Here is a 23,038-nt window from a genome sequence, read left to right as displayed (position 1 = left end):
CGAGCCGGCTGAGGCATAGGAGCCTGACGATCCGGCTGAGGCATGAACGGCTGTTGATCCCGCTGCGGTGTGGAAGCCCGATGATCCGGCGGAGCGTGACGTGGAATGGGAATCTGCCGAGCCATCCCGAAGCAAGGAAACGTCTCGAGCAAGCTAGGACATGGAAGCCCGGCGAGCTGGCTTAGGCACCCCCAGTTCCATCGGCGGCGGAATCCAAGCCTGACGTCACCAACAAAACAAGAAAACTCATGGGCCGGCTGGGCGAACAAGACCTGACGATCCGGCTGATGCCCGACATGGGATGGGCGCCTACCGGGCCAACCAGGGCAAGGAAACCTCTCGAGCCAGCTAGGGCTTGGAAGCCCGACGAGCTGGCTAGGCACCCCCGGTTCCATCGGCTGCGACCCAGGACCAACGGCACCACCAACCGGAACGCCAGTACTCCCCAATGCTTTGTGTGATGGCTGCTGCATTCTGTAAGGACCGACGCTGGACAGGAGAAGCAGGTACGGGGAGTCAGACATTTATTCGGGAACAGACATAGAACACGACAGGAACAGCATCAGCACACGGGTAACGCGGACACATGAGAAACAATGCAGCCGCGGGGAACAGAGCTGGGGAACTGACAAATATAGGGGGGGTAATAAACAGGTGATTGAGTGAGTCCAGGTGAGTCCAATATCGCTGAAGCGCGTGACGAGGGAAGTCAGGTGTGCGTAAATGATGGTGGCAGGAGTGCGGAATGCATGGCAGCCTGGCGCCCTCGAGCGCCAGGGGGGAAGAGCGGGAACAGGCGTGACAATATGTGTACATTTATTTAGCAATGCGTGCGCACATAACACCAGCGTTGTGGTCAGCATGTTAGAGGGACAGGTTGATTATTGATGCTTTTTAAAACCTCAAAAAGCCTTTCGGCAGCCACCACCATACTTGAAAATATAAAGAGTGGTACTCAGTGATGTTTTTAACCCTTATTTTACCAGGTAAGTTAACTGAGAACACATTCTCATTTACCGCAACAACCTGGAGAGATACAGGGGAGAGGATTTGTGTTGGATTTGCCCCAAACATAATGCTTTGTATTCAGGACATCAAGTTAATTTCTTTGCCACATTTTTTGCAGTTTTACTTTAGTGCCTTATTGCAAACATGATGCATGTTTTGGAATATTTTTTATCTATACAGGCTTTCTTCTTTTCACTCTGTCAATTAAGGTAGTATTGTGGAGTAACTACAATCTTGTTGATCCATCCTCAGTTTTCTCCTATCACAGCCATTGAATTCTGTTTTAAAGTCACCATTGGCCTCATGGTGAAATCCCTGAGCGGTTTCCTTCCTCTCCGGCAACTGAGTTAGGAAGTACACCTGTATCTTTGTAGTGACTGGTTGTACTGTTACACCATCAAACGTGTAATTAATAACTTCACCATGCTCAAAGGGATATTCAATGTCTGATTTTTTGTTTTTTGACCTATCTACCAATAGGTGCCCTTCTTTGTGAGGAATTGGAAAATCTCCCTGGTCTTTATGGTTGAATCTGTGTTTGAAATTCAGTGCTTGTGAATTTGTGTGGGGTAAAGAGATGGGGTAGTCATTCAAAACATTATTATTGCACACGTAGTGAGTCCATGCAACACATTATTTAAAACTTGTTAAGCAAAAAAACAAATTTGGCTTGCTACCACAAAGGGCTTGAATACTTATTGACCCCACACATTTCAGCTTTACGTTTTTAATCAATTAGTAAAAATGTCTAAAAACAAAATTCCACTTTGACATTATGGGGTATTGTGTGTTGACCAGTGACACAAAATCTCAATTTAATCGATTTTAAATTCAGGCTGTAACACAACAAAATGTTTTTTTTAAAGTCAAGGGGTGTGAGTGCTTTCTGACAGCACTGTATTTAACCCCTTTTTTTGTTGGCACAAAACTACATCCATACTTCCATTCATTTTTGAACCGGTATTGGTTACCTTCAGATGAGTTCCGTGACACTTGTGGGGGACGTAGAGCAAAACTGAGAACACCACCACGTTCGTGAGAGTCTCCCCTACATAGTGGGGACATATTAGTGTGTAGCCCAAGCGGTTCTGAAGATACAGACAGAAGTTGACACATCTGCGGTACCGACTTCAGACGAATCCCTTGGGGCTTGTGGGGGACGTAGTACAAAATGAAGAACACCATCATGTTCGTGAGAGTCTCATCTTCCTTTTTTTTAGGCCTATCCGTTCGGATGCTTGAGAGAAGACCGATTTTCGGGATCCTTTGAATCAAATGGCTCCCTATTCCCAATATAGTGAACTAATTTTTACCAGAGGGGCAAAAGTAGTGCACTCCATAGGGAATAGGGAGCCATTTGGGATGCAACCCCAAGATAGAGCAGCTCAGACGTGACGAGCTGCATTAACTGCAGTCAGGTCTCTGGGTGGTAGGATTGGGATTGTCTGTGAACGTTCGTTAGCCTGCAGCAGCCAAGAGCCCACAGACTCTAATTAAATGCTTTCGTTTGGGGCTGACAGTCTATAATTTCACCACGGAAGGCATCACCACTGGTATTTCTATGTCAAGGATTGGATAAATATAATTCTATTCCCAGACAGTGAGACTATCTTCTATCCATCAAAGAGGCTTTGTGGAAAAGCGCATTGGGGGAAAAAGTGAATCAATGTCCATTTCTGTCGGCCTGCCTAAAGCCCAAAGCCCAGATGTAAATCTAATTAAAAGTCTTATATGCAAAAGAAGAGAGAATGAATTACAACAGATGTCAAGGAGAACATAGCTGAATAATTCAATGACCTAACTGTGGACGGGCATTTACCTGATTTGTACAATTAATGGCATAGAGGTCAAGCCAAAAGAAAGGTTAGTGGGGCTAGTTAATAGCAAAGGGCACATAAATCTTCAATGTCTGGTAGAAAGAGAGGAAAATAGATAGAGAGAGAGAGAGTTACAGAGAGAGAGAGTGGAAAATGCTATGTGATTAATTTGAGGAATGAAAGCTGATAACAGAATAATCTTTGGTCTTTGTTGAACTAACCTGTGTTGCCTTTGAGACTTCAGGGAAGGATATTTAAACTAAGTTTTGATGAGGAGAAAAAACAGGTGTATTAAAACATAATGAAGAGTAACAACCCATGTATCTGAGATTCTGCTCGTTGCAGTGGAAACACCTACACTATCTACAGTTCCTCTGGCTGCACTATAGGAAAAGCCTTTCTAACTCTATAGAAACTTTGCCACAGTGTATGTCTATTTCACTCTAAATACAGACATAGTTAACTTCACTTTTTTGCATGCTGCCATTTTACAGTCCATTTCTATCCAGTCCATGCTGTAAGTCATGTTAAGCATTTAATTTAACCAGTTTACGAAGCATCAAAACGCCACCTCATGCAATCTTGGGATTGAATACAGTGTAAGCCAAAAGCCACATCAAACAGCAGACAGAGAAAAGTAAAGTTGTGATATGTGAGCGTCGCCTCCTCTCCCATAAGGTGACTTCCATTCTCTCCTTGAAGAGCCTCCCATTTGTGTTATTGTCTTCTATTGTAAGAGACGTGTGGAGTAAAATGGAGGGAGTTAACTAACGCCAGTCCCCAACAGAGACTGCCCACAAAGAGACTGTGACTGATACAAGGGATCCGCTCGTTCTCACAACCAGACCTGGGTTCACATACTATCTGAAATCTTTCAAATACAGTACCTTTTGCGTTGAGCTTTGCTCTGATCTCCCGGGTGGCGCAGTGGTCTAGGGCACTGCATCGCAGTGCTAGCTGCGCCACCAGAGTCTCTGGGTTCGCGCCCAGGCTGGGCTGGGTTCGCGCCCAGGCTCTGTCGCAGCCGGCCGCAACCGGGAGGTCCGTGGGGCGACGCACAATTGGCATAGCGTCGTCCGGGTTAGGGAGGGTTTGGCCGGTAGGGATATCCTTGTCTCAGTATGTAAAAAAAAAAGTAATAAAATGTATGCACTCTACTGTAAGTCGCTCTGGATAAGAGCGTCTGCTAAATGACTAAAATGTAAATGTATTCTACCAGATGGGTGGGGCTTAAGACTTTTCTCATGGTTCCATTGTGCCAGGTAAGCTTAAACAAACACAGATAAGTATTTGAAACTATTTCACATAGTATTTGAACCCAGATCTGCTTACTTGTCCTCAAAACAAAAACACCCTCTCTTCTCATTTTCTCTCCCAACCCACGATTCCCTTTCTGTCCCTGAGGCGTCCAACTTCTAAATGCCAACTGCAGTATGGAGTTATCGCAATTACTTCCCCAGTGAGAAATGTCAGATGGATCATGATTTTGTGGTTTATGATTTCATGGTTGTGACCCAACAGACGGAGAGAAAATATACTAGTGTCCTAGTTTGATAAGTGGGGCATAGTTGTCGAAAATACATGTCAGTAATAAAAAAACATTTATAGGATAATTTTTTTTACTGTAAACTGTAACTGAAATGTAAGCCTGACCCATTGGGCTAAAACTGGTTTTACTGTAAACTGAAATGTAAGCCTGACCCATTGGGCTAAAACTGGTTTTACTGTAAACTGTAACTGAAATGTATGCCTGACCCATTGGGCTAAAACTGGTTGAATCAACATTGTTTCCATGTAATTTCAACCCAAAAGATCTATGTGATGAAATTGAAACAACGTGGAGAACTGATTGGATTTGCAAAAAGTAATTAACCTAAATCCAATGACATGGTGACATTTGTTGTTGATTTCACGTTTATATCACATTAGTTGACAACTCAACCAAATGTATATCAAAACTAGACGTCGAACTGACGTCTGTGTCTAGTGGGGAGTGTGTGAAAGAGTTTCTATACACTGACGTCCTTGACATCAAGTTATTCAGTCAGAGTACTGCAGAGCCGCCGATAGTGTATACAGTCTACTCCTCTGATGTAAATCCCATCATTGGGGGTTGAAGCATCCCATGAATGATAACAACAACCGTCCACTGTATTAGTTTCCTGTCTTTCATTCAGGATGAGTTTCACAGTTCAAGTCACACACAAGAGTAGAGAAAGAGCAGGCCAGGCTCAGTGCCCATCATCACTCATTCTGAACACCAGGCAATAATCCTCCATGCATTTCCAATCTGAGACAGAATGAAACAAGGTGACAAAATGTATGCTACCACAGTCCCAGCCCAGCAGCACTGAGCTAGGAGGGAAATGTGAGAGGACACTCAATGACCCGTAACCACTTTCAGCATCACTGCTGACGTATCAAAAGACATCGAGATTGAGGGTTGAGGTGTCTTCGGTTGATGGACACCCATGGCTAAGCAAATCAGAGAGAACACACCGTGGAAAACAACAATGTAATCACTTTGGCAGGCCGTGGAAACTCAAGTAGTCTCTGTGTCAAGGGATCAAGGCAGTGAGTGGATTGATAGAACAGAGTGGTGACACATGATGGAATTGTGTAGGTAGCTTATTACACAGAGATTTACCAGTTATGAATTGAAGCACAGAGAAGGGACTTATAATGGATCTTTTTTTGCCTCCTTTTAAAGGATTATTAACTGGACTGCCTTGGTTCTCATAAAACCCAAATATAAATATATCACAAAGATGGCAGAAAACCAAGTATAAACCGCAATTTTTATGAATAGCAGTGATCGCATTGAAATTATGTACATTAATCAATCATCCATAGAATATGAAATTCTCTAGCCTCAAATGTTACTGTTCTCAGTATTCTATGCGTCTTGAATTGATTTTATAATGACTTTTTTTGTATTACTTATCATACTTCTTACCAGGAATGTAGTGGTGGAGGGTTAGCCTATGCTGAGTCGCCAGAAAACGCTAATATCAGGTTCTCAGGGATACAGTATTTTCAACCTAACTTCCGTTTCCCCTGAAAAACGGAAGTGGGAACTCTGCTCTGTCATCTTTCTACGCCTGCTATGTTAGGTTAGTGGAGGGTAAACACACGTAAACGCTATTTACGCGCCTTTTAATTTGTGAAATAGCGTTTACTCACCTTTTTATTTAGTTAATTATCGTTTACCCACTTATTATTTATTTCCCAGCGTTTACCAACGCTCAGCACGCAAAATTATTGATCTGAGTTCTAATCTTGCCTACCTCTCTGTGAACAAGTGTATTCATGATTCAGGTATGCTCGTTATGTTCGCATGTTCCCCCCGGATTTGCCTTGTTAGCAGCTCATTCATTCACCACTCTGTCCAACGGCACAGGCCGAGATGTGAAATAGGAACTGCTGTACCTCAGCCAAGCCCATGCAAGTACTTGAACAGTCAAAAAAAGTAAAATGCCCATCCCTACCCCGAACTAAAAACTCTTGGATAATGAGTGTACAACTGGTAAGTAGTCGCTGATACACTACATGACCAAAAGTATGTGGACTCCTGCTCGTCGAACATCTCACTCCAAACTCAAGGGCATTAATATGGAGTTGGTTCCCCCTTTACTGCTATAACAGCCTGCACTCTTCTAGGAAGGCTTTTCACTAGATGTTTGAACATTGCTGCGGGGACTTGCTTCCATTTTGCCACAAGAGCATTAATGAGGTCAGGCACTGATGTTGGGCGATTAGTTCTGGCTCTCAGTCGGCGTTCTAATTCATCGCAGATGTGTTCGATGGGGTTGAGGTCAGAGCTCTGTACAGGCCAATCAAGTTCTTCCACACCGATCTCAACAAACCATTTCTGAATGGACCTCGCTTTGTGCACAGGGGCATTGTCCTGCTGAAACAGGTAAGGGCCTTCCTCAAACTTGCCACAAACTTTTAAGCACAGAATCGCCTAGAATGTCATTGTATGCTGTAGCGTTAAGATTTCCCTTCACTGAAACTAAGGGGCCTAGCCTGAACCGTGGAAAATTGCCTCAGACCATTATTCCTCCTCCACCAAACTTTACAGTTGGCGCTATGCATTGGGGAAGGTAGGGTTCTCCTGGCATCATCACTTCAGAGAACGTGTTTCCACTGCTCCAGAGTCCAATGGCGGCGAGCTTTACACCATTCCAGCCGACGCTTGGCATTGCGCATGGTGATCTTAGGCTTGTTTGCAGCTGCTCGGCCATGGAAACCCATTTCATGAAGCTCATGACTAACAAAATTTGTGCTGACGTTGCTTCCAGAGGTGGTTTGGAACTCAGTAGTGAGTATGTCAACCGAGGACAGATGATTTTTACAACTTCAGCACTCGGCAGTCTCGTTCTGTGAGCTTGTGTGGTCTACAACTTTTCTGCTGAGCCGTTGTTGCTCCTAGACATTGCCACTTCACAATAACAGCACATACAGTTGACCGGGGCAGCTCTAGCAGGGCAGAAACTTGATGATCTGACTTGTTGGAAAGGTGGCATCCTATGACGGTGCCACGTTGAAAGTGAATTTTTGTCTATGGAGATTGCAAGGCCTGGTGCTCGATTTTATACATAATACACAACTCTTTTAAATAATTATAGGCCAATCTCAAAGCTGTCACCCCTGGTGAAAATACTTGAAACCCTTGTGAGTGAACAGCTAAACGAGTTTTTATTTTTATCAATGTACCAATCGGGCTTCAGGAAGAAGCATAGCACAATTACAGCAGACATGAAGGTTTTAAATGATATCACTGAAGCCCTTGACAAAAAACAGCACTGTGTCTCACTTTTTATTGATCTCTAAGGCTTTTGATACAGTTGATCATGCTATACTAAGGCAGAGATTGTCGAGTGTAGGTCTTTCAGAGCATGCAGTTGCATGGTTTGCTAACTATCTGTCTGATAGAACTCAGTGGACTCAATTTGATGGGCTTGTGTCTGTTAAATTGTCTGTCTTTAATGGTGTGCCCCAAGGCTCTGTACTTGGTCCTCTCTTATTCACTATTTATATAAATGATTTAGACAAAAATGTCCAAAATGCGCAACTTCATTTTTATGCTGATGATACTGTTATTTACTGTTATGCCTCGTCTCTTACAAAAGCTTTCCAGAACTTGCAAACTGTTCAACATACCTTGTGTCAATTGAAGCTTATCCTCAATACTGACAAAACTAAACTAATGGTGTTTTCTAAAGCAAGAAATAGACCTCTGAACCTTTCACCTATTACTACCTGTCAGGGCAAGGAGATTGAGGTTGTAACCTCATATAAATATCTTGGAATTTTAATTGATGACGGCCTCTCTTTTAAATTGCATATTCAACAACTTACAAAAAAATGTAAGCTGAAATTGGGATTTTATTTGAGGAATAAGGCCTGTTTTTCTTTTGAAGCCAGAAGGAGGCTAGTATCAGCTACATTTATGCCTTTACTAGACTACGGGGATATTTTATATATGAATGCTTCCGCTCAGTGTTTGAGATCAATTGACACCCTTTACCATGGCACTTTGAGATTTATTTTAAACTGCAAAACCCTTACGCACCACTGCACTTTGTACTACAGGGTTGGCTGGCCTTCTCTAGTCACTCGTAGGCTCAGTCACTGGTATACTTTTATTTATAAAGCCATTTTGGGTTTACTACCTTTTTATTTGGGCATTTTTATTGTTCAGAAATGTGGTGGGTACTCTCTTCATTCGCTGGACTTTATCCTGCTAACTGTTCCAAATGTCCGAACTGAATTTGGTGAAAGGGCTTTTATGTACTCTGCGCCATCGTCTTGGAACGCCTTACAAAATACTTTTAAACTGGAAGAACTTGTCCTGATTGGTATTTTTAAATCACTGATGAATGTTCTTGAGACTGATTCCCTGACCTGTCAATGTTTTTAATTTGCTGTTTTTGATTTTTGTTATACTCTTGTGAATTTTATGGTTTTTACTAGATTACTTGTAGTTTTTCATGTTGTTTGTGTGTAATTTTTGTAATGACTCGAATCCAGGCTGAATCACACCCGACCGTGAATGGGAGTTCCGCAAGGCGACGCACAATTGGCCCAGCGTCGTCCGGGTTTGGTCGGGGTAGGCCGTCATTGTAAATAAGAATTTGTTCTTAACTGACTTGCCTAGTTAAATAAATAATAAATAAATAAAATAAATGTAAAGACAATTTAATTAATATTATTCTCATGTATATAAAATCTATTTTTAAAACTGTTTTATAGAGAGTAGAAAGACAGACAGTGGTGAGGCAGACTGAGGTGAGTCTGAGGCAGGCAGCGATGCAGGAGGAGACAGAGAGAGAGAGAGAGAGAGAGAGAGAGAGAGAGGAAGCAAGCAGACAGAGGCTATCCAAGCATTTGGACAGTAAAGCATGTAATTGAATGGCAGAACCTGGTTACCGAGATTTACTGGAATTTACCACCCAAAATCACTCCCTATTCCTGGGATAAATAACTGCGAGAAACTGGTAAATTAGAATAAATGATTTATATGAACAGCATGGCGTGAAATGGAACTGTTAAATTGTATGTGATGTCTAAATCTGTCTTCTCTACGGCCTCTGCATGATGAATCAACGCTCAGGGTGGGGACAGACAGTCCATCTCAGTACAGAGCATAGTGTTCCTATCATCTCATCATGGTAACATTTTTTCTTGTGACAGAACGGCCTACACTTGCTTCAGCATAGCCTATCGCATAGAAAAAAATCTGTTGCTCACTCGAGATCTAGAGCTTCTCAATTTTGAATCATTCTTTGACCGTTTGTGTCTGGGTTATTGCTCCTAAAGGTCCCTTAGGAGAAATATTGAGATGAAGTTAGAGATGTCTATGAGACATACAGTGGGGCAAAAAAGTATTTAGTCAGCCACCAGTTGTGCAAGTTCTCCCACTTAAAAAGATGAGAGAGGTCTGTAATTTTCATCATAGGTACACTTCAACTATGACAGACAAAATGAGAAAAAAAAATCCAGAAAATCACATTGTAGGATTTTTAATGAATTTATTTGCAAATTATGGTGGAAAATAAGTATTTGGTCAATAACAAAAGTTTATCTCAATACTTTGTTATATACCCTTTGTTGGCAATGACAGAGGTCAAACGTTTTCTGTAAGTCTTCAAGGTTTTCACACACTGTTGCTGGTATTCTGGCCCATTCCTCCATGCAGATCTCCTCTAGAGCAGTGATGTTTTGGGGCTGTTGCTGGGCAACACGGACTTTCAACTCCCTCCAAAGATTTTCTATGGGGTTGAGATCTGGAGACTGGCTAGGCCACTCCAGGACCTTGAAATGCTTCTTACGAAGCCACTCCTTCGTTGCCCGGGCGGTGTGTTTGGGATCATTGTCATGCTGAAAGACCCAGCCACGTTTCATCTTCAATGCCCTTGCTGATGGAAGGAGGTTTTCACTCAATCTCACGATACATGGCCCCATTCATTCTTTCCTTTACACGGATCAGTCGTCCTGGTCCCTTTGCAGAAAAACACCCCCAAAGCATGATGTTTCCACCCCCATGCTTCACAGTAGGTATGGTGTTCTTTGGATGCAACTCAGCATTCGTTGTCCTCCAAACACGACGAGTTGAGTTTTTACCAAAAAGTTCTATTTTATATGGGAGAATGTCATATGACATTCTCCCAATCTTCTTCTGGATCATCCAAATGCTCTCTAGCAAACTTCAGACGGGCCTGGACATGTACTGGCTTAAGCAGGGGGACACGTCTGGCAGTGCAGGATTTGAGTCCCTGGCGGCGTAGTGTGTTACTGATGGTAGGCTTTGTTACTTTGGTCCCAGCTCTCTGCAGGTCATTCACTAGGTCTCCCCGTGTGGTTCTGGGATTTTTGCTCACCGTTCTTGTGATCATTTTGACCCCACGGGGTGAGATCTTGCGTGGAGCCCCAGATCGAGGGAGATTATCAGTGGTCTTGTATGTCTTCCATTTCCTAATAATTGCTCCCACAGTTGATTTCTTCAAACCAAGCTGCTTACCTATTGCAGATGTAGTCTTCCCAGCCTGGTGCAGGTCTACAATTTTGTTTCTGGTGTCCTTTGACAGCTCTTTGGTCTTGGCCATAGTGGAGTTTGGAATGTGACTGTTTGAGGTTGTGGACAGGTGTCTTTTATACTGATAACAAGTTCAAACAGGTGCCATTAATATAGGTAACGAGTGGAGGACAGAGGAGCCTCTTAAAGAAGAAGTTACAGGTCTGTGAGAGCCAGAAATCTTGCTTGTTTGTAGGTGACCAAATACTTATTTTCCACCATAATTTGCAAATAAATTCATAAAAAATCCTACAATGTGATTTTCTGGATTTTTTCTTCTCATTTTGTATGTCATAGTTGAAGTGTACCTATGATGAAAATTACAGGCCTCTCTCATCTTTTTAAGTGGGAGAACTTGCACAATTGGTGGCTGACTAAATACTTTTTTGCCCCACTGTATATAGGACATCTGAAGTTGAATTGAGATGATTGTTTTAGCAGTTTTCGAGAAGTATGATTTTAGGGCTCCCAAGTGGCACATTGCTCTAAGACACTGCATCTCAGTACAAGAGGAGTCACTGCTGTACCTGGTTTGAATCCAGACTGTATCACATCCGGCCGTGATTGGGAGTCCCATAGGGTGGCGCACAATTGGCCCAGCGTCGTCCGGGTTTGGCCGGGGTAGGCCGTCATTGTAAATAAGAATTTGTTCTTAACTGACTTACCTAGTTAAATTAAGGTTCAATTTAAGTAAGTAAAACATTTAAATAATTATCAACAGGAGGTCTCATCATTGTATACCATTGAGCTCATTCTTGTCTCTGTTATTTTAAAGGAGCAATAATGATAATTTCCTGAGACAAGTTTGATACATTTATTAGACTAATGATCTTAGTCTGAGGTGATAATTTCAGAAATATCTAAGAAGTATGAGCCATAAAGGAGATCTCTACATTGTATGTGTAACGTTTCCTCCATGTCTCATTTATTTATCTTCAAATTACTACAGAAGCTATACATGAGCTTGATTAATGAGATATGAGACACAATTGAGAATTTAGCATTAATTTGCAGTATTAATTATGATTACCTGTTAAAAACAATAATGAAAACGATACAATTCAACAAATGTATTCAACAGTGCTTATTATATTAACAAAGCATCTCACTTTTCATTCCCAGCCCAGATTGGTTTCCATTAACTGTACGAATGTAAATAAAATTAATATACAGCATATGCTCTTGTACCTGATTTGAAACATTAGGTAAACCCAAAATAATATTGTAGAGATGAAAATAGACACCCACCAGATGTAGTGAACAAAAAGTCTAACCAACATGTGACACCGGTAAGCCCATAACAGTGGTTAAATGAACCTTATTGCAAATATGAACATTGCGCATTGTACACAAACAAAAATATTTTAGTACATTCACTTCTCTGTATGTCCTGCTCTGGTCCTGCACTTGTTGATGAATGCCTTCTTCAGTTTGGCTTCATCGATTCCGGTCCAACCATCCAAGTTAGCACATCGCAAGACGAAGGCTGGAATAAAGTATATAAAACATTTTATGAATATTTTGACAAAAAGCACATAAATACCACATGCCAATTCTACTCAAGGACTCACAGTATGCAAAACAAAAAGTTCTTAAAAGGACATTGGGGATTTATTTTTTGGGTATTTCAGAAACTTGATTTGACTTGATTGCAGTGATGAATTAGCAAATAACATACGTAAATACTTTTCATCAAAATTCAATCAATATTTGCTGTAGGCAGTTTTAAGTAACAAAGTAACCTAGCTTTGAGAAAATACTTACTTAGAATTCCGCTGACCTTCTTCCGGTCGAGGACTCGCTTCCCCTTGGGGATCTTGCCATGGCGTCCAAAGGCAACTGAATTGACACATTCTTCCACTGAGAAAAAAATTGTCAAAAAGCAAATGAAACAGACGCAAGCAATCTTGCCTAGACGCCTGATGGATGGCGGCAAGACGGAACGATGAGAGGAACATGCCACTGTCAGGAAACAGCTCTTGCTCGCCGGACGGCACCGATGGCCTTCTCTCCTGTAGGTCACAGTGTTTTTCCAACGATGTCAATGAGACTGTACAGCTCTCGGGATCTGGACCGGGTCTGAGAGGAGACAATAGCACATACAGTACATTCATTATGTGTTCAAGGCCCAATCACTCTTCCAAAGGTAAATTTAAAAAACAACAGAAATGGGATTGGACAAGTTTTTCAACATGATTTACAATTCAACTTCACAAAATGTATTTTGATAGGTAACATGATATTAATTCCTTACCTATTCTCAGTGCGTGCCTTTCCTAGCCTGGTGCGTGCTGTCCCACTGGGACTGGTGCGTTCCATCCAGTGGGAGCTGGTGTGTGCTGTCCCACGGGGGCTAGGGGAAGCTGTCCCACTGCTGGTGGATGATGTCTCACTGCTGGTGGATGCTGTCCCACTGCTGGTGGATGATGTCCCACTGCTGGTGGATGATGTCCCACTGCTGGTGGATGATGTCCCACTGCTGGTGGATGATGTCCCACTGCTGGTGGATGCTGTCCCACTGCTGGTGGATGATGTCCCACTGCTAGTGGATGATGCCCCACTGCTGGTGGATGATGTCCCACTGCTGGTGGATGATGTCTCACTGCTGGTGGATGATGTCTCACTGCTGGTGGATGATGTCCCACTGCTGGTAGATGATGTCCCACTGCTGGTAGATGCTCTCCCACTGCTGGTGGATGATGTCCCTCTGCTGGTGGATGCTCTCCCACTGCTGGTGGATGATGTCTCACTGCTGGTGGATGCTGTCCCACTGCTGGTGGATGATGTCTCACTGCTGGTGGATGATGTCCCACTGCTGGTGGATGATGTCCCACTGCTGGTGGATGATGTCCCACTGCTGGTGGATGATGTCCCACTGCTGGTGGATGATGTCTCACTGCTGGTGGATGCTGTCCCAAGGCTGGTGGATGATGTCCCACTGCTAGTGGATGATGTCCCACTGCTGGTGGATGATGTCTCACTGCTGGTGGATGATGTCCCACTGCTGGTGGATGCTGTCCAACTGCTGGTGGATGATGTCCCTCTGCTGGTGGATGCTCTCCCACTGCTGGTGGATGATGTCTCACTGCTGGTGGATGCTGTCCCACTGCTGGTGGATGATGTCCCACTGCTAGTGGATGATGTCCCACTGCTGGTGGATGATGTCTCACTGCTGGTGGATGATGTCCCACTGCTGGTGGATGCTGTCCCACTGCTGGTGGATGATGTCCCACTGCTGGTGGATGATGTCCCACTGCTGGTGGATGATGTCTCACTGCTGGTGGATGATGTCTCACTGCTGGTGGATGATGTCCCACTGCTGGTGGAAGATGTCCCACTGCTGGTGGATGATGTTCCACTGCTGGTGGATGATGTTCCACTGCTGGTGGATGATGTCCCACCAGGGTGGATGCTGTCTCACCAGGGTGGGTGTGTGCTGTCTCATGGGGGCTGGGGGATGCTGTCCAACTGGGGTTGGTGCGTGCTGTTCAATTGGGGCTGGTTGTTGCTGTCTCACCAGGGTGGGTGCGTTGCCACCATAGAGAGATGGACTGGCTGTGTTTTCTCTGCAGAGAGGGGCTATTGATCTGACATCTTTGCCGTGTTCAGACAGTGGGCTCCTCTCAATTATTACAGTGTCACTTGAACACGGTGAGCTTAAATGTTCAGTTGTGGGTGTCTGACATGCTGTTGGTTGAGGTGGGCAGCCCTTCTCTAGCTTGTCCATATCTAATGTTTTTCTTTCAAACCTTTTTTTCAATCTGGTTTGGCTGCCCAATGTATTCAACAGTGGCCCTATAAAATCTGCCGTCTGACCCCTTGGCTAGAATGGCTACTTCTGACCTAAGATCTTGCAGATGTCTGATAGGAACGTCCTCTTCACCTAGAATATCAGATGTTTGGAAGATTTTTGCCGTGTATCCATCCTCAAACCTCACAAAAGCAAAATGTCCTGAGAGAGAAATTGAGAAGAGGCAGAGAAAATGTTAAAGGCGGGCTGCCATATGTTACTCAAAAGATCACTGGTTGAGACACTTGAAAAGCAACATATATTTTGCACATCATCATATTCTCCTGCATGGTGCTTATTTTACGGGGAGCAAACATTGAAATGATTTCAGATTAGTGCAGTATTTATCAGAATGCTCATTTGGGTCTAATTCTATTTCCTGCACCTTTTTTGTGGGAAATAGCTCTGAAAATTATATATTACATATCTTATTATTTCACCTCGGGGTCCGATAATTTAATTGTTCACAGTGTATTCAGTTGATTATGATTCTTACCTTCTTTACTTAGCAAATTCAAACTATCTGTGGCGAGGGTCCGCATGGATCACTCATCATCAGCATCAGCAAAGCAATGATCTCAATCCAATCTCCAACTGTTATTCCCGCGTCTGGCGTCCAATCACATTTCAAGTAAGGTCGTCCAATGAATTATATGTTCTTTGAAATAAACGCGAAACAGTATATGCCCGTGTTGATTAGCTAGTTGCCAGGTAGCAAATAGACGTTATATGGTTTTGCCAGGGAGCTCTTCTTACAAACTCACGGGGGAAAGTTGCATCAGTGTTTGCAAGAGTAAGTAAGTAAAATAACTTTCTGTTTGTATTAGTAATGCAAGTTTATCAAAGGGGGACACCTAGTCAGTTGTACAACTGAATGCCTTCCGGATTTAACCCAACCCCTCTGAATCAGAGAGGTGTGGGGGGCTGCCTTAATCAACATCCATGTCTTCGGCACCCAGGGAACAGTGGGTTAACTGCCTTGCTCAGGGGCAGAAGACAGATTTCTATCTTGTCAGCTCGGGGATTCAATCCAGCAATATTTCAGTTACTGGCCCAATGCTCTAACCACTAGGCTACCTACACATAATATACTTCAGTCGAGACCCCCATGCATATTCCATTCCAGTATAACGTTAGCTTAGCTGGTAGCCTTGTTATTTTGTTTTTAATATGCATGTGTTTATGTACAACAACACCCCTAGTATTTCAGCATATGTGTGTAAGGGAAAGGGGGATACCTAGTCAGTTCAACTGAAATGTGTCTTCCGCATTTAACCCAACCCCTACTCTTTATAAGGGACTACATTTCTAACAATTTTATTTGGTAATGCATATTAGTATTGCATCTTGAATCTTTATAAGATGTGTTAGGCCTATACGTATCTTGATGATAATTGAGTTAGCAAACACATTGTAGCACTGGGCTAGCCGTAATTAGTTGTATCTCCATTGAATAATATTGGAGCCTCAAAATCACAAGACCAGAGCCTGGAAGCCGATGGAGAAGAAAGATGGATAAAGACACCGCTGGGCCACTTAAACGACCAAGAAGGACTGCACATTAGGTGAGTGGCGTGGCTTTGCTCTGCCATATTTTAACATGGCAGACACAAGTTTAATAAAACATTTTATTTTACGCCCTGCAGCCTGCCCACATGAATGGAACGCAACCACCCCATCAGGACGGATCGACGCACCCGCTCCATCAGGACAGAACACACGCGCTCCATCAGGACAGAACACACGCGCTCCATCAGGACAGAACACACGCGCTCCATCAGGACAGAACACACGCGCTCCATCAGGACAGAACACACGCGCTCCATCAGGACAGAACACACGCGCTCCATCAGGACAGAACACACGCGCTCCATCAGGACAGAACACACGCGCTCCATCAGGACAGAACACACGCGCTCCATCAGGACAGAACACACGCGCTCCATCAGGACAGAACACACGCGCTCCATCAGGACAGAACACACGCGCTCCATGAGGACAGAACACACGCGCTCCATGAGGACAGAACACACGCGCTCCATCAGGACAGAACACACGCGCTCCATGAGGACAGAACACACGCGCTCCATCAGGACAGAACACACGCGCTCCATCAGGACAGAACACACGCGCTCCATCAGGACAGAACACACGCGCTCCATCAGGACAGAACACACGCGCTCCATCAGGACAGAACACACGCGCTCCATGAGGACAGAACACACGCGCTCCATCAGGACAGAACACACGCGCTCCATCAGGACAGAACACACGCGCTCCATCAGGACAGAACACACGCGCTCCATCAGGACAGAACACACGCGCTCCATCAGGACAGAACACACGCGCTCCATCAGGACAGAACACACGCGCTCCATCAGGACAGAACACACGCGCTCCATCAGGACAGAACACACGCGCTCCATCAGGACAGAACACACGCGCTCCATCAGGACAGAACACACGCGCTCCATCAGGACAGAACACACGCACTCCATCAGGACAGAACACACGCGCTCCATCAGGACAGAACACACACGCTCCATCAGGACAGAACACACGCGCTCCATCAGGACAGAACACACACGCTCCATCAGGACAGAACACACGCGCTCCATCAGGACAGAACACACACGCTCCATCAGGACAGAACACACACGCTCCATCAGGACAGAACACACGCGCTCCATCAGGACAGAACACACGCGCTCCATCAGGACAGAACACACGCGCTCCATCAGGACAGAACACACACGCTCCATGAGGACAGAACACACGCGCTCCATGAGGACAGAACACACGCGCTCCATCAGGACAGAACACACGCGCTCCATCAGGACAGAACACACGCGCTCCATCAGGACAGAACACACGCGCTCCATCAGGACAGAACACACGCGCTCCATCAGGACAGAACACACGCGCTCCATCAGGACAGAACACACGCGCTCCATCAGGACAGAACACACGCGCTCCATCAGGTCAGAACACACGCGCTCCATGAGGACAGAACACACGCGCTCCATGAGGACAGAACACACGCGCTCCATCAGGACAGAACACACACGCTCCATCAGGACAGAACACACACGCTCCATCAGGACAGAACACACGCGCTCCATGAGGACAGAACGCACGCGCTCCATGAGGACAGAACGCACGCGCTCCATGAGGACAGAACACACGCGCTCCATCAGGACAGAACACACGCGCTCCATCAGGACAGAACACACGCGCTCCATCAGGACAGAACACACACGCTCCATCAGGACAGAACACACACGCTCCATCAGGACAGCGCGACTAATGAACAAAATGTAAGTAAGTTATACATTCTTATTCCAATTCCTATGTTTTATAGTAGCACCCTCTTGTACTAGAAACATATTTGCATAAACATCTCATTTGCTTTTATCACATATGTGTGTGTTATCTTGCCAAGTTTCTTTGAGACCCATGTGTACACTCACAGTGATGGTGCAACACAATGTTTTACCATTAATAAATGTTGTCTAAACATACTTTTAAACTGTTGTTTTATTATTTTCTGTTACCAGCACAAGAGAATGTTTCAACGACAGACTTTACCATTGAAAATGAAGAACTTCCAACTTCAGATCAGCCAGCAGAGATATACAACTGTATGTGACAATACTGATCAGTATGATCCATCTGAATCTATTGAGGAAGTGTTGCCTGATTTCATGGATTGGCCCTATGATGATAGCTTTATCTTCAGTGAGGGATTTGAAAAGGTGTCCAGTGAGGACGGTGCACAGGCAATATCCAACAACACAACAAAACAGGCAAACCATTATATGACAATGTATCCATAACTGTTGGAGATGGCCTTTCGGTAATTATGGCTTATGCAAATTGTCATAAAGTAACTGGTAAGGCCCTTAGTGATTCGCTTAAATTAACAACATTGCTTTGTCCAGATAGTCTCAACACAGACTGCTTGAGCAGTGTACAGAAGTTCAGAGACTTTTTTTTCCCACTCTGCATCTTCCCCTATTGTGATACATACTGTAAGTATTGCCATAAATGTTTTGCGTCAGTAGAGTGAACAATGTCTGACCTGTGGGACCAGCATGACAGAACAAGGATCAGCATCATCCTTCATGGAGGTTCAAATTGATGCTCAAATAAGATCATTGTTTCTCAAGCCTGGTTTTCAGGAAAAGCTTCACTTTAGATTTTGTAAGAAGAAGAAAGATCCTAACGACATAGAAGATATATACGATGCAGAAGTTTACAGACAGCATGCAGATGGGGGTGATCCGAGAAACGTCTCACTTACATGGAACACCAATGGGGTACCTATTTTTAAATCATCTACATTTTCAGTGTGGCTTTTTTATTGTATCAATAATGAATTGAGCTTTATTGAACGCACAAAAAGTGGAAATTCGATTTTTGCTGGGCTTTGATATGGGGACTCAAAACCACCTATGGTTACCTTTCTTAGACCACTAAGTAACACACTGAGTAAACTTCAAGAGGTTGGAATTCATGTGCAACCTGCAGAGGGCTCTGAAACGTTTTTTTTTTGTGTGCAGTGCTCACTATTGCTGGCACATGTGACTTTCCTGCCAAGGCAATAGTACTAAATACAGTGCAGTTCAATGGGAACTTTCGATGTTCGAAATGTGAGCAGTCTGGAAAGACTGTGAAGACAGGGCAAAGGGGACATGTTCATGCATTTCCATTCCAAGAAATGGATCCAAAAGGGCCACCTCACACATATCAAACGCTTGTTGATGATGCTAAAATGGCCTATGAGACAAAAATCACTGTGAAAGGTGTGAAGGGTCCCTGTTGGCTTAGCCAACTTAAAAGTTATGACCTAATCCAGCACTGACATAGACTACATGCACTCAGCTCTGTTAGGAGTGATGCGCCTTCTGATGCTTCTGTGATTTTCTACTGAGTTCTCATCAGCCCTTCAGCATGTCAAAAGAAACAAAAGAAATAGACAAGCGATTTCACGACATCTGACCACCATCCTTGACACGATATCCTTGATCAGTAGTAGGATGTTTAAGGCATCAGAATATCGGGCTCTTTTAATCTTGTTTGGACCTGTTGTTTCCATGGTGTTCTTGAAACGCTTTACTACAGTCACTTCCTCCTTCTAAGTGAAGCTATTTTCATTATTCTGATGGATTCCATATCAATGCAACAGATAGATCATGCAGAGAATCTGCTACGGAACTTTTGCTCTCAAATTAGGAATCTCTATGGTGAGTGGTACCAAACTGCAAATATTCACCTTCTTCTGCACCTAGCAGGCAGCGTCAGAGTCCTTGGCCCATTATGGACTCATTCATGTTTCCATTTTGAAGACAAAAATGGCTATTTGTTAAGGCTCATACATACATGGTACTCAAAATATACCAATGTACTTGTGGTCAAACTAGTGCAGTTTATCCCTGCTATTTTGCAAATCATGAAGCCAGCTAATGCCATAGCTGACTTTTACGCACGGATGACCAATGACCATAGTTCTTCTGATGAAAACAGTGATAAGTCGAGAACAAACATAATTGGAGCATCAAGTGAACTTCAACTAGAGACAAGGCCCCTCTGCAATAGAAAAACATGCTGGTCGCCACATTAATTCACTGCATTCAGTAAAAGCATTTCACAGGGCACAAGTTAAGAGAACTCATCTCACATCAAGGCATTATGGGAAAGGAAAAAGAAGGAACAATTGTACTGTTTTTTTTCTTCTAATGTAGCACAAATAAAGTATGGACAGATTGATTTCTTTACCTCTTAGGAATCCGGTGACAAATGCGCACCTATTAGCGAGTTTGAAAATGCAGGTTTTTCTTTGCTGCAAGATACTGTAACACATGGTAAAGGCCTTCATGTTGTGCCCTTATTGGAAACCCCTGTCAACACAGTTGTAATTTCCCTTGAGCATGTTTTGGGCAAAGTTGTTTTCCTTGACTTGACATCTATGCCCGGTATTGTGTTTGCAGCTCATTGCAGCTCACACTTGAGGACAAGGTATACTCAACAAATGACTTGTATTGGAACAGTATGAATGTATATTGAATGATGAATTAATGGAAATAAATCGTATCTTTTGATACAAAAATATCACTTTTGTGATTATTTTACACTTCAGCACCACTTTGAGATCATGTAGAGATATCTCTGAGATAACATTTGCATGAATTGATCAGACCTGTAATAATTAGTCTCATATAGTTCATAGTGAGGTAGGTCCAAGATTACAATGTGTAAATACCACTGAGATCTGTATGGGGTAAATGTAAGACATGTTTGAGATAGAGCATCTAATTGATTGTATCACATTGAGACTCATTTAAGATCTTGTACTACTCTCATTTATATAGTAGCTGAGACTGAGAAAAGAGACAGGTGTGAGAGAGTTCAGAGAACTCATACAGTGAAAATGTCACGGCCATCGAAAGAACTGGACCAATGCGCAGCGTGGTGAGCGTACATATTCCTTTTATTTAGAATGACGCCGACAAAACAATAAACAATACCAAAACGACCGTGAAGCTTAAGGGCATATAGTGCCACAAACAAAGACAACATCCCACACTGAAATGAGGGAAAAGGGCTACCTAAGTATGGTTCCCAATCAGAGACAACGATAGACAGCTGTCCCTGATTGAGAACCATACCCGGCCAAAACATAGAAATACGAAATCATAGAAAACAAAAACATAGAATGCCCACCCCAAATCATACCCTGACCAAACCAAATAGAGACATAAAAAGGCTCTCTAAGGTCAGGGCGTGACAGAAAACTCTGAAACAGATCCATGTCTATTTCTCAGGAGTGACAATTGAGATGTATGAGAAAATGCACAACATCTCACTTTAGTATTGACAAGTGCTCTTTTTTGTCTAGGAGATGGACAGATGTTATAAAGGAGATATCATCTTGGATTTTGCTTTCCTATGGGATGCTACAATAATATAAAGACCCGAATGCGCGTCTAATTTACCCATCTCCGTCTGGCTTTCAGGGGTCTCCTTGCTTTTTAATTGTAGAGATTATGATTGTTTTAATAGCAGCTGAAGAGTTTTTAAACAGCCTATCACTCGAATATCGTTGCTTTCAATCAGTGCATGTGCAAGCACTCTCTCCATCAACTCCATTCATATCGCATCCAAAATATAGAATCCTGTTCTAGATTGAAATATAGCCCTATATATAAATGCCCTAGCCTACCTCTTTCAGGTAATACATTCAATGCAGTATTAGCCTTATATTTAGCTAATTAGTGATGGGTTATGCAAAATAAGCTTCTAACTTATAACACGCAAGCTGGACTCTCCATAAAATGTCCTCCCATGCAGGGAAAGCTAGACTAGAATAGCTTGCTGGACATCATTTTTTTTAGCATTTCTTATACTAATAGACTATTCGAAGAGGGACGCAAGGTCTTTTTTGCTGATTGTTAAATGCAGCAGCCCAATGGAACTCACAGGTATTTTGAAAGAAGTGCGAACGTGCAATGGCAGTTAGGCTATAGCAGTTATTTATTCAGTCCCATAACCATTCAATCTTTGTGAAGAGAAGTGAAAGCCTAAGGATGTCATTAGAATGATGAAGATACGGACAACTGATGAAAGCGAGGTAGGAATAATTTTTTTACATTTTAATTTCACCTTTATTTAACCAGGTAGGCAAGTTGAGAACAAGTTCTCATTTACAATTGCGACCTGGCCAAGATAAAGCAAAGCAGTTCGACACATACAACAACACAGAGTTACACATGGAGTAAAACAAACATACAGTCAATAATACAGTAGAAAAATAAGTCTATATACAATGTGAGCAAATGAGGTGAGATAAGGGAGGTAAAGGCAAAAAAAAGGCCATGGTGGCGAAGTAAATACAATATAGCAAGTAAAACACTGGAATGGTAGATTTGCAGTGGAAGAAAGTGCAAAGTAGAGATAGAAATAATGAGGTGCAAAGGAGCTAAATAAATAAATAAATAAATACAGTAGGGGGAGAGGTAGTTGTTTGGGCTATATTATAGATGGGCTATGTACAGGTGCAGTAATCTGTGAGCTGCTCTGACAGCTGGTGCTTAAAGCTATTGAGGGAGATAAGTGTTTCCAGTTTCAGAAATGTTTGTAGTTCGTTCCAGTCATTGGCAGCAGAGAACTGGAAGGAGAGGCGGCCAAAGGAAGAATTGGTTTTGGGGGTGACCAGTGAGATATACCTGCTGGAGCGCGTGCTACAGGTGGGTGCTGCTATGGTGACCAGCGAGCTGAGATAAGGGGGGACTTTACCTAGCAGGGTCTTGTAGATGACCTGGAGCCAGTGGGCTTGGCGACGAG

This window comes from Salvelinus namaycush, chromosome 21, assembly GCF_016432855.1.
Source record: "Salvelinus namaycush isolate Seneca chromosome 21, SaNama_1.0, whole genome shotgun sequence".
NCBI classification, from domain to species: Eukaryota; Metazoa; Chordata; class Actinopteri; order Salmoniformes; family Salmonidae; genus Salvelinus; species Salvelinus namaycush.
The sequence above is the reverse complement of the archived record's forward strand: the minus strand, read 5'-3'. Positions refer to the sequence as shown.